The following is an 8,547-nucleotide window of genomic DNA, read 5'->3' as shown; positions in this document are numbered from 1 at the left end:
AAAAAAACCTGAAGCACCAACTATGCAGATCACAGCTCCCTCTCTCTTTACCTTCTTAAATAGTGGGACAACTCTTTTTTGCCCTGTTCCCCCCTAAAAATGGTTTTTCAAAATTATGCCAGAGAAGAATTTTGGGAAAACCAACAGGAGTCACTGCATTTGGGTCATTTAACTTACATATTTGATCCTACTTCCATATGTCCCAGATTAAACCAACCAATTTTAGACGAGATCGGGCGCTTTCAGGGTAGTAATCTGATAATCTATCGGGCTGTAGATTAAACCAACCAATTTTAGTAATGTAACTTTTATGTCACTTAACAAATTGAACAAAGAGTGTAAAGTGCAAGACGTGGGACAAAGGATCATTTTGACATCAGCTAATTTGTGCCACAGCTAATATCTTGGGTCCATGATTCAAGGGCCGAAATGTAACTGACTCAGCAGTTTCTTTTGCCCAGAGCACATAATACGAAGCACATACAATGGAAAGATACTGGCGAAGATTCTAGAACACAAAACCGGTAGGAAGGAAGGAGCCATGACCCCAGTCGTTGAGCCCTCAGGCCTTCACAGTGGCCATGCTGGGTGATGAATGTCCCTTGTTGCTGGTCAGGGCTTTTCCTCCTGATCCATTGTGGCTGGTTACTGCAGTGGCCTGGGAAGGCTCACGAGGATCACGGGAACTCTGGCCCCCTTGGGACTGAGGCACAGCCTAGATCATTAATCTGGGCTCTGCTTCCTTTTCTGTGTGGCTACATCATGGTTTTAGGACTGGGAAAAATTACTGCCCTACTAAGGGAATAGGTAGCAAAATAAACAAAATATCTCCACCCTTAAGTTCTTAGCTCCTGTATCCTGTCCTCTGAGCTCTATCATGATCCTACTGAGTCCTTGATACAAATCCAGAGGGAGATGAGCCCCTAAAGAAATCACTGTGGAGAAAAGAGTGATGGGCTAGTTGCTTCAACAAGTGAGCGAGCCTCTAACTTCTTTACAGTCTCCAGGGAAAATCCTACCTTCCTCTGGTGATCCATGTATTCCTGAGCCCCAGCCTAGCACCCTCTTTGTAGAAGAGGTTTGGGTCATGGACTCAGAGCCCCTCTACAGAGTAAGTGCGGAAGTGAGGAAGCCTGAGATCTATCCCTGTCTGTCTTATTATGGACAGATTATTGTGAGAACTTTTCAAAGCCACATTGCCTTTCTGGTCCTGGTTTTCATCGTTTGATAAAAGAAAAAGAGCATTTGGTTTGATGATCTTGAGGTTCTTTCCTGATCCAAAATCCTTGGTTTGATTTTCAGGAGTTTGGTCCAAGAACACAGCCTGGGGTTCCATCATTTCTACCCCTCTGGTATTGTCTTTCTCACAATCACAATGGTCAAAGGCTTTTCATTTGTGAGGCAATATGTTGACTGCTTTACACACTCACATGCCCTGAAGTCTTGCGAGAATCCTTATGCTTCTCTCCATTTTACACATGAGGACGGGAAGCTCTCAGAGGTTATGTAATTTACCCAGATCACACAGCTCCTTATCAGGGTAACTGAGTTCAGATCCTCATTCACCTGACTTTAGAGCCAAAGTCTTCTACTTTGCACCAATTTACAATGAACTCATTTCCTGCTTGCTTCTGGATTATTTCATCCAAGTTTTTACAAATCAAGGAACTAAAGTGAGAAAGATTAGAAAATGTTCAGATTTTAGGGGCGCCTGGGTGGCTCAGTCGGTTAAGCGTCAGATTTCTGCTCAGGTTGTGATCTCACGGTTCATGGGTTCGAGCCCTATGTAGGGCCCTGTGCTGACATTTCAAACTTTGGACTTCAGACTCTGCTTCGGATTCTTTGTCTCCTTCTCTCTCTCAAAAATAAGTAAGCATTTAAGCAAATTTAGAAAATGTTCAGATTTTAGACATCAATACAGTTCTTAAAAAGGAGGAGGAAGAGGAGAAGGAAAGCAACTGATATAACTGTTTGAGATCGTTCAGACAAACAGCAATAATTGAGAGTTCCACGCGGCAAATTTTGGGAACTAGTTCTCCCCACCCTGCCCCTCACTCCCAGTTTCTTTTTGTTTTTTGTTTTTAATTTTTAATGTTTATTTTTCAGACAGAGAGAGGCAGAGTGTGAGCTAGGGAGGGGCAGAGAGAGAGGGAGACACAGAATCTGAAACAGGCTCCAGGCTCTGAGCTGTCAGCACAGACACCGATGTGGGGCTTGAACCCACGAACTGTGAGATCATGACCTAAGCTGAAATTGGACGCTCAACCAACTGAGCCACCCATGCGCCCCTCCCAGTTTCTTTTTGAAAGCAAGGGCTATCTATAGCTAATGATACTTCAGAGGGCACGAAATGTGTAGGATAAATCATGTGGTGTTGATAAAGTGACTTCTGTTCTCAAGAGATTACCTTGTTTTAATAAATCAAATCAAATCAAATCAAGACATGCTAAATTTCATACAGTTCATTGTGTTGTAGTTCCATTCATTACAAAAGCTCTAGAGGTATCTGGGTGCCTCAGTCAATTAAGTGTCTGACTCTTGGTCAGGTCATGATCTCATGGTTTGTGAGATCGAGCCCTGTGTTGGGCTCTATGCTGACAGTGTGCAGCCTGCTTGGGATTCTTTCTCCCTGTTTCTCTGCCCCTCCCCTGCTCTCTCTCTCTCTCTCTCTCTCTCTCTCTCTGTGTGTCAAAGTAAAAAAATAAACATAGAAAATAATTTTAAAAAGTTGTTCTAAAGTAACATATTTCTAAATATTGCCTGTATAAATCATCCTCCTATACTTCCTATACCAAACTTGATCATTTTATAGGTTATAGAAGGTTAAGGTTGGAGGGAAACTTACAGATCACAGAGTTGATTTTCACTGCCTAAATACTAACATGACATCATATCTGTGAATGCTCTAGAATTACTGCACACATATTTCAGTTGTCCCAAAATGTTTGGAAAGAGGTAAGGAGTTTCATTAAGCTCACTTTAGAATTCTATGTAAGGTCTAATCCTCTATCCTCATTTAAAATTATCTTTGAGTTTTAAAAACATGGTCACATTGACCAGATGAATTTAGTGTACACATGTCCGAAATTAGTTTACAAATAATCTGAAATATGTTTAAGCTCAGAAATTGAGGCTTTGAAAATTTATTTGTAACTAGCTCCCTCTAGTGAGAATTATTTTAAATTGGTTTCTTTCTGTCTGAACTGGTAAAAGTTTTTGAAGAGCCGTTTTCAATTTTTAAGAATTACAAATTATAGTTGAATTATATTCTTGAATTATATTATAATTATATTCTTGAATTGAATTATATTCTTTATAGAGCCCAGGTAATAGATAAATGTATTTTTTGTTACTCTAGGGCCTATTTTAGAAAAAAATTTATAGTGAAAAGCAATCCAAAGACACATAATAAATTAGCTCTGTGGCAACACCATAGCTGCAACTTTTTAGAGAAGTAATAAAATTGACTTCAAAGGGAAATCTCGGCAGAAAAATGAAATACCAACGTTTCTTGAGATGAGAATTGAGTGTGGGGCACAACGGAAAGATGGGGATGAGACTGCTACAGAATAACCTTGTTAACAGTTTGCAAACCGTTTTCTCATGTGCTCTGTTGGATATCCTATGAGGTAGGTGTTATCCCTTGTTTTGCAGGTCAGGGGACAGTGGCAGCAAGGTTAAGTGACATGCCCAGTGTGCAGAGCACTGTGGATGCTGCTGTGCTTTGCCACCCAGATTCCCATTCAGGGCTGAGGTACGCATTCTTCCAGTTCCGGGTTCCGGGGTCGGGGGTCACTGGCCACCGCCTCTCAGCTGGACTGCTTTCTGGAATTGTCCTCAGCTGAAGAAACACACTTCACCCAAGGTTTCGCGGCCCTCACCCTGAGACTATGCATATCTGATGATTGGTTCCTGCGACGGACAAAGACTTGTCCACCCCGCCTTGATTTGGGGTATCTTGGTAGAGTTATTCCCGCTTCAGAGCTCCCCTGAGCTGCGCTGTAGTTCAACTTTTTTGTCTGCTGGGTCTTTCTTCCTTCACCACTCACAGGGGCTCTTTCTGCAAGGACTCTCCAGTAACTTCTGCACGGAAACTTGAGTGTCTTCAGTCGGTTTCCCAGTGAATCTAACCTGTGGCAGTTGGTCCTGGATGTGGTCCTAAGGAACTAGGTCTAAAATGGGATTTTGTGGCGGCACCTGGCTGAATGTTATACAGATGCCGTTGCTGGTAGCAGAGTAACACAGCCGCAGGCAAGCAGTTCCTGTGCAAGTGTTAAAACTTCCCCAGGTGAAAACTAGGATGGGCTTCTGATGGGAGGTGGGGCATCGGCAGGTGCAATGTCTCAGGGATTTGAGAGTTTCAGGGGGAAATTAAGTAAGAATTTTGGAATTAGATGACTGTTGCTTGGTGCCATTGATGCATTGGAGAGGGACAATGAAGGGCTGAGGATGATTACTCACCAATATAATGGGAAATGTGAAGCCAGGCTGCTCTTTGGCTATATATGAATACATTCCCATCTCCTGTAGCCTGGGAGCAGTAAAGCTGGAGGCTTATAAGTGGTAAGAGTAGCAGAGTTCCAGAGAATGTGAAATTCTCGACTGTAGTTAGGCCAGGGCCCTAATTTGGGATGAATGAGAGTTTTGATGGGGACATCTGGGTTGATGCACCAGAAAAATTAAAATTTTGCCTTTAAAAAAATTAAATTTTTTTTTTTAATTTAAATCCAAGTTAGTTAACGTATAGTGCAATATTTGTTTTAGGAGTAGAATTCAGTGATTCATCACTTACATATAACACCCAGTGCTCATCCCAACAAGTGCCCTCCTTAATGCCCATCACCCATTTAGCTGATCCTTCCACCCACCTCCCTCCAGCAACCCTCAGTTTGTTCTCTGTATTTAAGGGTCTATTATGGTTTGTTTCCGTCTCTGTTTTTATCTTATTTTTGCTTTCCTTCCCCCATGTTCATCTGTTTTGTTTCTTAAATTCCACATATGAGTGAAATCAGATGATGTGTCTGTTTCTCTGACTGACTTATTTCGCTTAGCATAATACACCCTAGTTCCATCCACGTTGTTGTAAATGGCAAGATTTCATTCTTTTTGATCACTGAGTAATATGCTATTGTATATATAAGCCACATCTTCTTTATCCATTCATCAGTCGATTGACATTTGGGCTCCTTCCATAATTTAGCTATTGTCGATAGTGCTGGTGATGCACTAAAAGATCTTGAATCCTCAGTTCCCTTGGACCATCTGGGTCTTCAGACATGACCCACTCCCTCCTGTTTAAAGACTGGTGCCTCTTGTTTACTTGCAGAAGATGCAGAGGACCTCACCTTGCAAGAAAACCGTGTCCTGCTCTGGATGCATCTCTATCTTCTCTCTTGGCCATCAGGCCCCTAACGAGGGTGAAGTCACAACGCAACCTGGCCGAGAAGTGCAGGGCCTGCTAAGGGAGAAGAGGACTATACCCTGAAGTAGTTGTAAGACCTGGTACACACGTGGAATCAAGAAGTGGGGGTGTGTGTCTGAGACTGGATCCCCAGGGTGCCCAGAATGTAACATCTGGAGACGGAGAGTTATGTGAGAGCATTCTTTCCTGGTATAGGATTTACACATTGACAGGGACCCCAGGAGATGGCGCTAATACACTGTAAATTTGCCTCTTCGAAACATGGCCTCTCGAGAATGTATCAGTGAGAAGTTCTTTTTAAAAATTTTTATTTTTTTATTTAAAAAAATTTGGCATATAATTGCGTAAGTTTAAGGTGTACAGTGTGTTACTCTTATGATTTATATCATAATATGAGTGCTCTTGTAGCAATATTGATCACGTTACATAATTATAGTGCACTATTATTACCTATATTCATTATAGTGTCCATTAGGTCCCTGTGGCTTATTTGCTACTCCTTATGCGTTTGTACCCTTAAATTCCATCAATCTTATTCCTCCCCTCACTTAATATCTCTTGTAACTACTCTCCAGAGCTCTGAAGGCCAGGGTTGATGGTAGGAGATGCTGTTCCAGAACTGGGCTCATCAATAGTAATGGGGATGGGGGGGGGGGGTCCCTGAAATAATAGAGGCCAGGTGCCTGAGCCCGGCTGCCATCAGCCAGGTGGGTGCAGTTACCTTAATGAGCAGCTGAGAGCATATTGGCTGTAGACCCAGAATAACAGGATATCAGGGTCAGGGATCCCGTTCCGGAATCACACCGCTTCGGCTCCATGAGCCCTGAAATTCCAGTAGGTGAGAGCTTCGTTTTTGTTCTTAGTATTAGGTCTCACTCTTGTTTTCTGTTACTGTTACTGTCTTTTGAGTCGTTCTCAGCAGAGATTCCATGAACAGTTAAGCCCCAGTGCCCTCTGGCATCTGTTGCATGAGATTCTTTAACTTCTTCCCAACACATCAGCACCGGGCCACCCATTCCTGATTCTCCTGTAAGAATCGGGAAACAGTTATTCCAATCATGTTCATGGGTTCAGATGAGGAACTCCAGCTGAGAAAGTGTGCAGTCTACCCATATCCTTAACTTTTTCTTAAACTTTTCCAGCAAAAAGTAATTTACTTCTTTCCTCTAAATACCTTGTTTCCTCCCAAACCTTTTCAGAAATGGTTTGGTGGGGGGGCATTTTCTCAAGCTTTGAATTGGGCTGTCAAACCTACAACAGCTTCATGTCTGCTCTCTCACCCTTCAGCCAAAGAATTCCTCCCTCCTCCCTTTGGGATAACTACATCTCAGGCTTTTGAATTGCTTTCTTTTTGTAAAGGTGGCATCTGAGGTGAGGCCCTTCTCATTCGCTTTCCTGGTCCTCTCTTTGCCTTCAGAACACATTTTGTGACATTTATATAAACACATAAATAATCTAGTTAATTGTGGAAATGTAAAATTGCATGTAATCACTTTATAAGTAGTGAATAGGGATCTTACTCCCTAAGATCAGCTAGGCAAGAACTCTAACTTACACATTTTTCTGTCACAGGAAAATTTCTGACTCTGAGCCTTCATTCAGCCCAGGTATGAAGCCTAATCTCAGTCATGTCTAGGGTTCTCTACTGACCACCACCCCAGGGGGTTTATTCAAGTTCAGATAGTTTTGCAGAGTTCCCTGAGTGGTGGTATCTCATCTTGTTTCTCTGGTCCCTGCTTCTCAGTCCCTTTTGCCAGCCCCTCCCTTTCTGTTAGATCCCTGTGTTTTGGGGTAGCCCAAGGCTCAAGGACGGCTCTGAGCTCATCTACACTTCCTGTAGATCATTTGAACATAGTCCACTGCACTGCCTCACATGGAGGTATCGGGGAAGAGCTGACATCTGTCGGGACTTCCTGGGACAGGACTGGGCTGGCAGAAGAGATTTGGAAGGTGAAATTAATTAATCCTAGGATAAGAATCACAGCTGATTTCCTGTTTCTCTCTACTACCCAGACTTCCCCGGAGCCCAGGAGATCGGCAAAATAGATTTAAAGCTTTTCCCCTGCTATTCCTTTACTCCTTCCTCAGATACACACCGATTGCCAACTCTGTGCCAAAGGGAAAGGACTATTTCCTGGGGAATGTAGTTTTTAGCTCTCTGGATAGGAAAGATGTATCATTTTGAGAAGTTTTTGAACAACTTGTAGTCTTCCCTGAAATCATGTACTTAACTATCAATTTCAACTTGAACGGTTTTCCTATTAAATGGACCACTGTTAAGTGTTGTGATGGTCCTAGAAAACAAGTAATTTGTAAAGCATTTGCACAAATTCTAACCAGGCTCACTACTTTGGTTTTCTCTATTATCTACTTAGTGATCAAAGCAACTCCTTAATTTAACATGATGTTGAAAATAATTTTACAATATTTCCAATTTAGTTAATTTTCACATTGCTTTTGTGTTCTTTGTCATCACATGTAGAATGATAAAATTCTGTTTTGCATAGTTTTCATGAATATGGGGTGTATTTTTCCATTTGGGTCAATAATAGCTCATTATTATCTCATTTCAGAGATGAGTTCAATACTCAATCTACAAATTACATAGTAACCAACTTCTCCAAATTAACCACAATTCAGAATTAAGCTCACAAGCCACTTTTCCTACATTTTTGCCTATCTTTAAGAAGCTAGAGCTTAATGATCTACTTCAGTTAAATAGGTTGGACAGAATTTAGATGTTCATTAGCAAGAAGTCTGACCCAGAACAAAGATAGGTCATCACAAAAATGAAGAAAAGAGGAGATTACGGTTCAGACCAACATTCTCCAACCTCTGATTTATGGTTGGAGAAGATCATTGAAGTGACAGTCAATTCTTATTTAATAAAAGACTTAAAAATGGGAACAATATTTGTTCTGTTTTTTTAAGTTCTGCTAAATATTTAGACTGTTACCAAGAAAAATATGTTGTAAAAACCAATCTTTAGAGATTATCAGGAAAGAAGTAGTGCTACCTGGGAAAATCTAACCTACTGAATTTTGATTGGTGTGTGAGCTACCAATTTGGTTACATTGTTAGGATATTCTGATAAAAGACAACTATTTTTTAAAGGAAAAATCTGA

The sequence above is a fragment of the Hyaena hyaena genome, unplaced genomic scaffold (assembly GCF_003009895.1).
Source record: "Hyaena hyaena isolate Hyena2069 unplaced genomic scaffold, ASM300989v1 scaffold_303, whole genome shotgun sequence".
NCBI classification, from domain to species: Eukaryota; Metazoa; Chordata; class Mammalia; order Carnivora; family Hyaenidae; genus Hyaena; species Hyaena hyaena.
This window is presented reverse-complemented; position numbering follows the sequence as displayed.